This window comes from Leopardus geoffroyi, chromosome B1 (assembly GCF_018350155.1).
Source record: "Leopardus geoffroyi isolate Oge1 chromosome B1, O.geoffroyi_Oge1_pat1.0, whole genome shotgun sequence".
In the NCBI taxonomy this organism is placed as follows: Eukaryota; Metazoa; Chordata; class Mammalia; order Carnivora; family Felidae; genus Leopardus; species Leopardus geoffroyi.
In genome coordinates, this window is record NC_059327.1 from 44,323,292 (window position 1) to 44,336,729 (window position 13,438).

The window sequence follows — 13,438 nt, forward strand, 5'->3', positions numbered from 1 at the left end:
AGCTGCAAGCCACTTAATATTTTAAGAGGAGGAAAATGAAGCCCGAGTTAGGAAGCCAGGTGCTGGAGGACTTTCCAGTTGAGAGAAGATTGTCCTTAGAGGAAGGAACAGGTAGCGACCAAAGGTAAGAGAGGAATCAATCTCAGTATTGGTAGGTGAAATCACTGGAGTAGACTTATTCAGAGTCTTCAAACTCAAGAATATAAACCTCTAGAAGGAGAGGCCAGGAGAGTTTTCAGGAAATTAGTGTGTACATCCTAATTTTTACAGAGTCGCCCGAGAACACACTTTTCTCCCACTTTACACACACACAAAAAAAAAAAAAAAAAAAAAAAGCATACCTCTCTCCAATCGTGAATCAAATCTTACTATGATGTCTTGCCCAAGGGTGTACAAACCTATGGGACACCAGACACAAGAACAATTGGAAATATGTAAGTATTTGGATTTCCCAGTTGGTTCCCAATTATTTGTTTTCAACAAAATTGAAGGGGATCCTAATTGAGTTACCAGTTGATAGATTATTTTAAAAACTGATTATTATTTTTTAAATGTTTATATGTTTAGTTTTGAGAGAGAGAGAGAGCACAAGCGGGGGAGAGACAGAGAAAGAGAGGGAGACACAGAATCTGAAGGAGGCTACAGGCGCCGAGCTGACAATCCATCGCAGGTCTTGAACCCATGAACCGGGAGATCATGACCTGAGCCCAAGTCGGATGCTCAACTGGCTGAGCTACCCGGGTGCCCGGAAAAATTGATAGATTATTTTAAAATTTTAAATAATTATTTTAAAAGTGGTGGGTGAAATTTTAAGAAGAAACAATACTTTGCACAGACTCAAAGTATCTCCTCCAAAATATTTACTCTAGTATTAAATGTTTTAACATACAGCTACAAAATCTTTGATACTGCTTCCTCTGAGGTAGAGCTTGAATCCCACCTCTTATTGAGTGTGTGGGCTGGATTTAGATACTTGTTTCTGAACAATAGAATATGGAAAAGGAAAATGGTAAGTTTTACAGTAGAGAAACTAGCAGATACCACCTTAACCAAGTGGTCAAGGTTAACACCACCAGTAATAAATCAGGTTGATATCATTTGCCCCTTTGATACGATGCAATGAGAAGGACTTCATCTCTGTGGAATTCTTCCCCCAAATCTATAGCCCCAGTCTAATCAAGAGAAAACAGCCAAATCCAAGTTGAGACATTCTAGGAAATATCTAACCAGTACACCTCAAAACTTTTCACATCATGAAAGACATGAGAAACTCTGGAGGAGACGAGGAGATGACAATTAAATGCAACGTATCCTGGATTGAATCTTGGAAGAGGAAAGGGACATTAGAGGGAAAAAATGGTGAAATCAATAATGTCTGTAGTTCATAGTATTACAGCAATGTTAATTTCTTAGTTCTGATCAATGTACCATGCTTCAAGATGTCAACATTAGGGGAAGAGCTGGGTTAAGGCTATGTGGGGGAACTCTTTGCACTATCTTTGTGACGCTTCTGTAAATCTAAAAGTAATTGAAAATCTAAATGAAAAAACTGGTGGTAGATCACAATGTGATTTGGCATAGAACTTCGAAGGAGTTCAAATAATTGCGTTCCGGGGCGCCTGAGTGGCTTAGGCAGTTGAGCGTCTGACTCTTGATTTTGGCTTAGGTCATGGTCCCAGGGTTGTGGGATCGAGCGCCTCCTTGGGCTCCTCACTGAGTGTGGAGACTGCTTAGGATTCTCTCTCTCCCTCTCTCTTCCCCTCCCCTGCTTGTGTGTGTGTGCACATGCATGCTCCTTCTCTCTCTCTCTCAAAATAAACATTAAAAAAAAAGTTGCACAGTCCACAGACTGAGCCAGCTGGCACCCCAGAAATTTTTTTTTTTAGTTTTATTTAACAATGCTAATGTTTGCAATCTGTCTGAAACCCCCTGTGGGTAATTAAATTTACAATGATAAATTCATTCATGCAAACAAAATTTTGAAGACCACTAATTTAGAACAATGTCTTTAAAATGTTTGGCCACAACTCCCGTAAGAAACACATTTTGCAATGTGACCTAGTATACACGTTATATTAGTTACAATTAGGAGATTTATGAAACAATCTGCATTTGTATTATGTCTTTTTTTTTTTTTTTTTTTTTAATGCCAGTAGTGACACTCTAAATTGATTGGACAACCTCTGATACAGAATTGTTTTCAAAGAGCTGTGATCTGGGGGTTGTGTTCTGGGTAGCAACTTCATTTTATTTTATTAAAAAATTTTTTTTTTAATTTTTATTTCTTTTTGATAGAGAGACAGCGTGAGCAGGGGAGGGCCAGAGAGATGGAGACACAGAATCCGTAGCAGGCCCTAGGCTCTGAGCTGTAGCACAGAGCCCGACGCGGGGCTCGAACTCACAAGCCATGAGATCATGACCTGAGCTGAGGTCAGACGCTTAACCGACTGAGCCACCCAGGCGCCCCTTAAAAAAATTTTTTTTTTTTTAAATTTTAGAGAGCATGAGCAGGGGAGAGGCAGATGGAGAGAGAGAATCTTAAACAGGCTCCCTGCTCAGCAGAGAGCCTGATGGAGGGCTCGGTCCCATGACCTGAGCCGAAATCAAGAGTTGGATGCTCAGTCAACTGAGCCACCCAGGCACCCCATCAGCTACATTTTAAATGAAGGCCATGAATGATTCATTTTAAATGAAAGTGATGAGTGATTCCAGTTTCTTGGAATCATTTAGCAGAACCCACATTATAGTGGATTGAAAAGGGAGTGGAAAGGGGGCGCCTGGGTGGCGCAGTCGGTTAAGCGTCTGGCTTCAGCCAGGTCACGATCTCGCGGTCCGTGAGTTCGAGCCCCGCGTCAGGCTCTGGGCTGATGGCTCAGAGCCTGGAGCCTGTTTCCGATTCTGTGTCTCCCTCTCTCTCTGCCCCTCCCCCGTTCATGCTCTGTCTCTCTCTGTCCCAAAAATAAATAAACGTTGGAAAAGGGAGTGGAAGGATAGAAGCAGAAATAGCTGTGTAGACAGATCTTTCCAGTTTTTTGAGGCTCACTCTTTTTCTTTCTTCTTTCTTCTTTCTTTCTTTCTTTCTCTTTCTCGTTTATTTATTATTTTTTTTTTAATTTTTTTTTTCAACATTTATTCATTTTTGGGACAAAGAGAGACAGAGCATGAACAGGGGAGGGGCAGAGAGAGAGGGAGACACAGAATCGGAAACAGGCTCCAGGCTCTGAGCCATCAGCCCAGAGCCTGATGCGGGGCTCGAACTCACGGACCGCGAGATCATGACCTGGCTGAAGTCGGACGCCTAACCGACTGCGCCACCCAGGCGCCCCTTTCTCGTTTATTTTGAGAGAGAGTTGGAGAGGGACAGAAAGAGAGGGAGAATCCCAAGCAGCCTCCAAGCTATCAGTCAGTACAGAGTCCAACACGGGTCTTGATCTCATGATCTGAGCCAAGATCAAGAGTCAGGAGCTTAACTGACAGCCACCCAGACATCCGGAGGCATTTTATTTCTGCAAAGAAAAAACTGAGTCAATGTGGCAAAATGTTGACATTTGTTAAATCCTTGTTTGTTACCTGGTTCTTTGCTCTGTTTTCAGTGTGTTTGAAATAGTTCCTAAACAAAGGTTTGGTTCTGAAGGAGCAATTAGATGATAGCTGGAGGGGAATGGAGTGCTGGGAGAGAGGCTCATGACACACTTTTATTCATCAGTATGGAGCCAGAGGTTGAAAATGCAGGAGAGGTGGTAGTTGATGAACAGCTTTCTAAAGAAACTGGGTCAGGGCACCTGGGTGGCTCAGTTGGTTAAGCATCTGACTCCTGATTTTGGCTGAGGTCATTATCTCACAGTCTGTGAGTTCGAGCCCTGCGTTGGCTCTGTGCTGACAGTACGGGGCCTGCTTGGGATTCTCTGTCTCCCTCTCTCAGCCCCTTGCCCCATGCATGCGCTCTCACTGTGTCTCAAAATAAATAAACTTAAAAAAGATTATTATTATATTTTATTTTTTTAAATGTTTTTAACGTTTATTTACTTTTGAGACAGAGAGAGACAGAGCATGAACAGGGGAGGGGCAGAGAGAGAGGGAGACACAGAATCGGAAACAGGCTCCAGGCTCTGAGCGGTCAGCACAGAGCCCAACGCAGGGCTCGAACTCACGGACCGTGAGATCATGACCTGAGCCGAAGTCGGATGCTTAAGCGACCGAGCCACCCAGGCGCCCCATATTATTATTTTAATGAACCGGGTCAAGTTGCTGATTCACCTGGCAGAGATGAAGTTCGGCTTGATGACAAGGAGAGAATCCATTCATCTGAAACAGGAAGAAATCGGGAGGATGGAATAAGGACGTGGTTTGTAATTAGGAACAGGAGACTATGAGAAAATATTGGTGGCTGATAGCGAGGGCTTCACTGAGCTCTGAGGCTGCATATTGATAGTGCCTACAATTTATATCTTCCAGTTCCTGCAACACCACAATGCTATATAACAGCGAAGATGATTTGAAACAATCATCTGAGTTTTCAGTTTTGCCAGGCAGGTAAAAGTAAGGGCCAGGATAAAAGGCAGCCAAAGATGATAGCAAGAAAGCAGTTCAGGTGATTAACCATGGCATCTGAGGAAGCAGAAAGACAGGGAAACGGGGGAATTCAGCGTCCAGAAGTCTGGATGAAAAGGCAGGAACTAGAATGGGGAGAGGTCAAAGTAAGAATATTTGAGTTCAGGATTTTCGGAGAATTCCACAGCCGGCTCACCTGTGGGTAAAAGTGGGTGAGGCTAAGGTGGAACCAGACCTAATTTCTAGAATTGGAAAGCAAGGCATCCCACACACTGGACAGCTGCTCAAGATAAAGGTTAATAAAATCATTCATAGCACCAGCTTACAAGTTTAGGCTGGATAAAAACAGGAGAAACACATTTTGGGAAGGTTTCCCTGTCAGCAGTGGGGGAACTCACCCAGCTTGTCAGAAAGCGGACTATCCAGCTGGAGTGTCGCTTATTCACCTGGCCCTGGTGAAAATATGGAGCGCATTCTCTCATCCTCAAATACAGTATTCAGAATGTTCACAATTGTTATTCTTCAGCAGTGGGTTTATAAAGACTGCCTCTTACTCTCTTCTCTGTATTTGCCAAGTGTTTGACAGTGTGCCAAGAGTTGCTCAGAAGTAAATAAAGTCTTCAAAAAGAAAACTTGTCTCCTTCCATACTTTTCTCCACTAGGTCTCAGATTTGTCCCTTCTCCAACCTATTTGTCCCTCCAACCTATTGTGGTTTTGTTTTGTTTTGTTTTGTTTTGTTTGAGAGAGAGAGAGAGAGAGAGAGCAAGCAGGGGAGAGGCAAAGAGAGAATCCCAAGCCAGCTCTGCACTGTCAGTGCAGAGCCCGATGCAATGCGGGGCTCGAACTCCTTGAGCCAAAGTCAAGAGTCTGACACTTAACCAACTGAGCCAGTCAGGTGCCCCCAGCCATTTTTTTTTCACCTCACTAGGATTACCACACCTGAATCTTCCTGATTCAGGCTTTCCTACTCCAATTCAGCCTGGCCAATCATCTGATACCTCTGCAGCACTTCATCTTTCTTTAGGGAACTACTTACTGCCTTTCAGAGAAAACTTAGAGTCCAAGAGTGCCCAGCAAATGACCCCAATTCCTGTGGGAACCCACCATTCTCAGCATACTACACCCCATCTTCCAATCTCTAGGTTTGGTCCTGCTTCCCTCCATCCCGATTGCCCCTGGCCCCCCGCGTCCATTACATCAAGACACATGCCTAAGTTACTTCCCCTGGAAACCTTGCTTCCCGCAGTCTTTATGTGAGTGTATGTGATTCACTAGGCCTCAGTTGCAAATTAGAACATTTTTATTGTAGACCCAGTGTTCATAATCCTGTTTGGCTCATCTGTACGGGGACCAACACAGGGGATCATTTCGTTTGTAACACACCATGATGTCTTATGAATAATTGACTTTAAAATGTTTAAAAGCAGTCAGCACCCCACTCTGCATTCAGTTCACTTTCGTTTCCTTTTTCTTTTTTTAAAGATTTTATTTTTTTAAGTTTATTTATTTTGAGAGAGAAGGAGCACAAGTGGGGGAGGGGCAGAGAGAACGGGAGAGAGAGAATCCCAAGCAGGACTGTCAGCGCAGAGCCTGACATTGGGCTCAGAGCCTCACACGAACTGTGAGATCATGACCTGAGCTGAAAGTAAGAGATACTTAACTGACAGCTACCCGGGCGCCCCTAAAGATTTTAAAGTAGTCTCTGCACCCAACCTGGGGCTCAAACCCACAATCCCAAGATCAAGAGTCACATGCTCCAATGACTGAGCCAGCCAGGCACCCCATTGTCTCTCATTTCTTTGCTTGAGCTGTTCTCTCCAGTTCGAGTGGCAAATGTTAAAAATCAAGTTTCAAAAGATATTGTTTCATCCCATAGGGTTTTAATATTTTGGATGAAGTTAATAGCGCGCCTGGCTGGCTCAGGTGGTAGTGCATGCAACTCTTGATCTCAGCGTTATAAGTTTGAGTCTTGTGTTGGGTGTGGAGTTTACTTAAAAATAAATCTTTAAAAAAAAATTAAGCAGGGCCCCCCCGGGTGGCTCAGTTGGTTATGTTTCTGGCTCTTGATTTCGGCTCAGGTCATGATCTCACAGTTGGTGAGTTCTAACCCCACCTAGGGGCTCTGTGCTGACAGTGCAGAGCCTGCTTGGGATTCTTTGTCTTCCTCTCTGCCCCTCCCCTGCTCTCACGCGTGCCCTCTCTGTCTCCAAAATAAATAAGTAAACATTTTTTTTTTTTTAATTTAAGAAGCAATTATTTTGACTAATGGATCTTCTGGATTTGAGAATAAAAGAGTGTAAAGAAAAAACTAAAGTAAAAAACTAAAGTAAAAAACTAAAGTAAAAAATAAAGAGTATTGGGATGCTCTCTCGGTCGGTAGAGGAAGCGATTCTTGGAGTTTTGAGTTGGAGCCCCACGTTGGATGTAGAGATTACTTAAATAAATAAACTTCAAAAGAGAGAAAACAGTATTATGTTGTGATTCTACTTTTGTATATTTTTAGTATACACCAAGAAATCTGGAGTTACAGCTTATATCAGTGGTTATGTCTGAGGGAATGGAGGTGATTACAAAGACTTTCTGTAATGTACTTCTGTAGTATCTTAGATTTTTCTATGAACTAGATTTGTAATCTGAAAAAGGTGGACACATGTTCAAGAACTGTACATACAGGTAAACTAAACCACACAAAGTAATTTCCCCAGGATAAGTGTTGAAGTGAACTAACCTACTTCAGTCGTCTTTCAAGCAGAAAAAACGATGCTCCCTCTCCTTAAGGAACGGATCATTTCTTCTCATTTAAAGACAAAACGAAGACATGGATGAGCTGGCTTCTAATTGTTTTGAATTACTCCTCGCTCCTGAAACGCACCCAAGCTGTGTCCATTTTGTCTGTCACCAAGCAGCCCCACTAACTTCTTGCATGAGTGTTTTCTTGCTGTTTCCTCAGAGATGAATGAAGCTTTCCAGAAAGTTCTACAATTTAAAAATCCAGTTCCAGACTTTCCTCCTCCCAGGAGTCTGCTTTAGCAAAATAAATGTGTTAGGCAGTACTTCGCACATGCTGAAAGTCTGATGGGGGGGAGGGGGGGGGAGGTGGGGGCTGAGATTCTTGCATTTCTAACAAGCTCCCAGGTGGGTGGCAGGAATGCTGGCCTGAGGATCATAAGTATTTCTGACCCTATTTCACCTCCCGACTAGCTTCTCTAACGTGATCCCTTTCAACAGGGCTTTGTATACAGCTGGTAATAACTAACTATGCTTAGCTATTAGCTAACATAGCAGAGTAATTCCACATAGTAATGAATTTCCCATCTACCCCGTCTCCCTTCCCACATAGTGCTTAACCCTGGCTATACTTTAAAATCACCTGAGGAACTTTACCAAAAAAAAAGGCAAGGACCCTTGGCCAATACAATTTGACCTTGTGAACGGGGGATCCAGGCATTGATAGCTTTATTAATTTTTCAAAATTTTCTTAAAGTTTATTTATTTATTTTGAGAGAGAGAGAGAGAGCACAAGCAGGGTAGAGGCAGAGAGAAGGAGAGACAGAATCCCAACCAGACTCCGCGTCATCAGCGCAGAGCCTGATGGGCTCAGAACTCAGAAACTGTGAGATCATTACCTGAGTGGAGATCAAGAGTCTGGATGCTTGGCCGAATGCGCCACCCAGGCACCCCTAGGCATTGATAGCTTTAAAAAAGCTTCCTGTGTGGTTCTAAGATGCAACAAGCATTGCTCTGTGCTTGTCACTGAAGGGGAGATAGGGCAAGGTGAAAGAGAAATAGTCTGTCATCTCCATTACTTACAGGTACAGAAAGAACTCAGAACTAAGATACTTGGGATACATACTTCTACCCCCATGTAGATTACCTACGAGATGAGAAAGGGACGCACCATGACTGTGGGGTAAGTCTAGACAGACCAGGACTGAGCCTTGCAGAGATTTGGGTGCCCTGGTGCAGCGCACGCAAGACGGGATGACTCCCATATCCTCTAACCTGGCCCAGAAATAGCAGAAGGGGCTGTTGGAGCTGCAGGGCCAAGGCTTCAATGCCCCACGTGGGGCCATAACTGAACATCCGATGCGGTGGCTGAGGAAGCCATTGGACGCCTTGGGGGTTAGGCTTGGGTATACCACGCTCAACAGAACAAGTTCAGGAGAACTTTGTTGGATTATAAAAAGACATGTAAAAAGAATGTAAATTATGTTGAATTACAAAAAGATAGCCCTATTCCTTGCTAACAAGTTGCAGACCAAGATTCACATCTGTTACACTAGTAAAGATTAAAGTGTGAGCCCTTCAGAAGCACTGTATTTGTACTTTATATAGAGTTCTTGACTAGCAGAGGGCCTTCAGTACCCAAGGGAGAGAACCTGTAGGAAGCAAGCATCCCAGACCAGCCTTTGCCAAAAGTTTCCAGGCCCTTTCCCAAAAAAGAACAGTGGGTCGGATGTCCAGGACTCTGCTCCCTGCTCCCCCTTCCCCTGCCCATACCTCCATGTTTTTATCATCTGTAAAGCAAAACAACAACAACAACAACAAAATGTTATGTTTGTTGTAACTATCAAAAAGATGACGATAACTACTGCGGTGGTTTGTCTCAATGGAGCATTTATTTAGTCTGCCTGAGTTCTTGGTCCTTAATCTCTAGTGTATATAAACTGAGTTAACTAAACACTCCTGATTCCTCCCAGTAACCACATATCTGAGTCCTGAAAGCAGTGAAAGGGTTTTATCCTTCCTTTTTAAAGAAAAAACGAAGCTCCACGTGGGTGGGGATTTTTGTGTTTTGCTCACTGATGTATCCCAGACACCTAGATCAGTGTCCAGCACACAGAAGGCACTCAGGAAATATTTGTTGAATGAATCAAACTGCATCACTCTCCTATGAAGGCTTGTCCCACTATAAGGCCAAAGGTGCCACCAGTCCCACTGAGGAAAGTGGCCCAGAGGCTTCAGCAAGGGGGTCCTCTGGAATCTGAGGAGGACCTACCCAAGGACGTAAGGGCACCTGCTGGCTGATTCTCCACTCTGGCTCTTGTAGTGGATGCAAGCTTGCTGTGATAATTTGGACTAATAGAGCGGACGTCCTCAGATTATGTAGCTCAGTGGTTCTCACAGTGGACTAGCAGCATCAGAATCATCTGGGAATGTACTAGCAATGCAAATTCTCAGGCTCCACCCCAGACCTCCTGAATTAGAAACTCTGGGGGTCCAGCCTAGCAAGGTGTCTTGACAAGCTCCCCAAGTCGTTCTAATGCCTTCTGAAGTTTGAGCATCACTGATGTAGCAGGATGAGGGGCAAGAGGATGAGCTGGAGAGGGGACAATGATCGGAAATTCGGGGCCCATTTTGAGTCTTAGTGTGGGGTCTGCATCCAAGCAAAAAGATGCTTCCTGCCTTCCTGCGGTTCCTCAGGGAGCTGGTGATGAATACTGTTTAGAACACATGGGGTAGGCATGAGTTTCTCTGGTGAGAGTCCCTGTGGAATACTCGAGGCCAAAAATGTGGGCAGGGAAAGAGTGAGGTTACAGTTTTCCCTTGCTCTAGACATACTTCTGACCAGGACGTGGTGGATGGTTGTTCTGTTGGAATTGTAGGGGATGAGGTGTAGTCAGGAGTGCAGAACATAAATGAAGCTGTATGGTACAAGAAACCCGACTATCTGGGAAAGGTCAAGAAGACAGCAATTATCAGAGAATTGAAGTAGGGGAAATCAGAGAGTGGGTTTACTTCATTCAGGAGTCCATGAAGACGCCTGGGGAGACAATGTTACGACCTCCTTTCTTCCCCTTCCTTGGCAAAAGAAAGCTTCTGACTGAACTGTAAATTTTAATGCAGCTACTCATTCAGGGATTTAAGTTTTCATGATGCAGGCCCAAGAGCCAGGGCCCTCTGCTACCCACCCCTCACTGGATCCAAATACCCACTGGTCACATATACTTTGTGTGGCATCTATGTGTATGTTATACATAGCAGGCCAACTGTCTTGATGGGTCAGGATCAATAGCTCTCCTTGGGTTGATAATGTCTTCCTGTTTGCAATGGCTTATCTTCAACCCTGGAGGAACATGAAGGAAGCTGTCAAGTCTGAGATGAAGAAGAAAGAGTTGGGAGTCTCCAGGAGGGAAAGAGGAATCAGTGGTAAAAGGTTTGTTCCATTTGAAGATGCCAAAACTTGTCAAAGGAGGGACTATCCACTGATGATGGAGTGGCATTTCCAATTATATCTTGACTACAGCAGAAAAATGGTGGTGCCATCTTCTTCCTTTGTGATTTGAGATCTTCTAAACCCAGGGCTGAATAGGTGGAGGTAATGAACCACAGCCTCTGGACCCCTTGCACTACAGAAAGCTGATCTGGTTCAGATACCATCTATGGAGGAAAGGAGAGAGGGAGTCATGCTACTTTCCCTCCAAATCAGTACCACTAGCATCATTTGTCAGTGAATTGAGTGGCAAAGTTCATCAGGCTTACAGAATAGAGTTCAATGCCACTATGTAGGACATCAGAACTGTCTAGTACGTTGTAAAATGTCCCTAGTCTGAATTAAGAGGCTCAGCTTGGGGGCCAGGAAACACAGCTGTGGATGGGCTTCTTGGTGGTTCTTGAATGGCTCAGAACTTGAAAGTCCCAAGAGCTGAGGGATTACCCGAGGGACAACTACATTATTATTATTTTTCAATGTTTAGTTTTTACAGAGAGAGACAGACACAGAATCCATAGCAGGCTCCAGGCTCTGATCTGTCAGCGCAGAACCCAATGCAGCCCTCAAACTCACGAATGTGAGATCATGACCTGAGCTGAAGTCAAACAACGGACTGAGCCACCCAGGTGCCCCAGGACAATCACATTTATATCCATGATTCCACTGCAAATCTGAACCTATCCTGATAGAGCCTAAGGAAAGAGTTCTTAATAGTTCAGAGTCCTGTCTGTCCTATGGGAAGGAAGTCTTGTTCCTCCCATGTCAGGGTAGAGTGACTAGAAAAAGGTTTAAATGCAACCCAATGGCAAAAGCTCAAGTCGAGAAGCCATGCAAACTTTGTTCCTAGCTGGATAGAGCTGACTGATGAGTGGTGAACTGAGGTCAGAAGGTAGCACATCTGCCTGCATGGCTGTGTTTGACTGGAGAGGGGAGGCAGGGTTGTAACTAGCTTGTCCCAAACCAGATCTGAGCAGTGCAGAAGCGTTCTATGCCATCCCTGGTTCTGCCCACCCCCCCCCCCCCACCTCCCCCAGCAACTCTGGTTAGGCTGTCTGGAACTTTTCCTTCAGTATTCATCTCAGACAGCGTGAAGCCAGGCGCATCATCTTGAGATAATGTGAAGCAGTATGCTGAGGTGTACAATCCTTGTGGCACCCCTCACTGAATGGTACAGAAGCACGGAGACTAGACTTCCTTCCTTGTTTTAACGAACTCTTCCAGCAGGAGGCAGCACTAACTTGAGTATTGTGGCTGGAAACTAACACACACACACACACACACACACACACACACACACACAAAACTTTTCGTAAAGAATCTAAGAATAAGGAACAAATGACAGCTCAAAGGTGTTCCTTTATTTTTACTTTTTAACATTTTAAAAAATGTTTTATTACTTATTTTTTGAGAGAGAGAGAGCAAGCAAGCGAGCAGGGGAGGGCCAGAGAGAGAGAGAGACACAGAATCCGAAGCAGGCTCCAGGTTCTGAGCTGTCAGTGCAGAACCTGATGTGGGGCTCGAAGTCCAGAACTGTGAAATCGTGACTTGAGCCGAAGTCAGTACTCAACCAACTGAGCCACCCAGGTGCTCCCAAAGGTCTTCCTTTAAAAACCAGCTTCCTGTGCTATGGCCTCTTAACAGCTGGAGGAAGGAGGGATTTGCTTCCATTTTGGCCATGGGGTCCCCTCCCTCCCTGCAGGGCACATTCAAGTCATATTCTCTGGAACGTGTACATTTAAGAAAACCTAATCTTCAGGGGTTGTGCTTTCCCTCAATCAATCTACAGTTTCCTCTACTCCTCATATTCATTTAACCTGTTGCAGATGAGGAGGGAGGTTTGTTCTAGTTATTTCCAGAAAACGAGGTATTGCCTGCCTGTCACTGGGGTGTTGGCTCTTCCATGCAGGAATACTTGTCCCACAGCACATGGCACCTGTCCTCTGCTTAGAAGGGCAGGGAGGGTTGGCTCTGCTAAATTCTGAACCTCATTTTGAGGGGGCCAGGTTTGTGATTTCAGCAACAAAAGCTGAATATACAAGATAAGAATCATGCGCAGGCTCAATCCCTAAATGTGTTACCTCCACTAGGTCAGCTCCTGGAAGGCAGTGCTTTGTTGTGCCCACTGCTGTCTCTAGTGCCTGAAAGTGCCTGCATGCAGGCACACAGTAGGCACTCAATAAATAGCCCTTCTGGGGTGCCTGGGTGGCTCAGTCAGTTAAGAGTCTGACTTCAGCACAGATTATGATCTCGCTGTCCGTGGGTTCGAGCCCTGCATTGGGCTCTGTGCTCACAGCTCAGAGCCTGGAGCTTGCTTCAGATTCTGTGTGTGTCTCTCTCTCTGCCCTTCCCCTGCTCATGCTGCCTCTCTCTCTCTCAAAAATAAACATTAAAAAAAATTTTTTAAAAATAGCCCCTGCATAAATGACAAAATGTACCAACTTTCTTTCACTCGCTACTTTTCACCCCCCACCCCCACCTCCCTAATTCTCAGCAACCCACCGAACATCTGAATGACTTCTTTGCTCTAGTTACCTTCACCTGATTCGCCTTAACACCTGTCACTGCCTTATTCTAATACCTCCATCCAACATCCTAGTTGTCTATGGCTCAGAATCTAAATAATGCAGACCTCTCTTCCGTCCAGTGTGGTACGAAGAGCATGGGCTGTGGAC

The 13,438-nt window shown here is 44.6% G+C and overlaps 1 long non-coding RNA gene across 1 annotated transcript; it reads left to right on the plus strand.

Moving 5' to 3' along the window:
- The first annotated feature begins 23 nt into the window (after positions 1 to 23).
- LOC123589030 lies at positions 24 to 7,605 on the plus strand. The gene is made up of 2 exons (XR_006708127.1): positions 24 to 124; positions 7,305 to 7,605. It is a non-coding gene; the product is annotated as an uncharacterized LOC123589030 (long non-coding RNA).
- Positions 7,606 to 13,438: the final 5,833 nt, after the last annotated feature.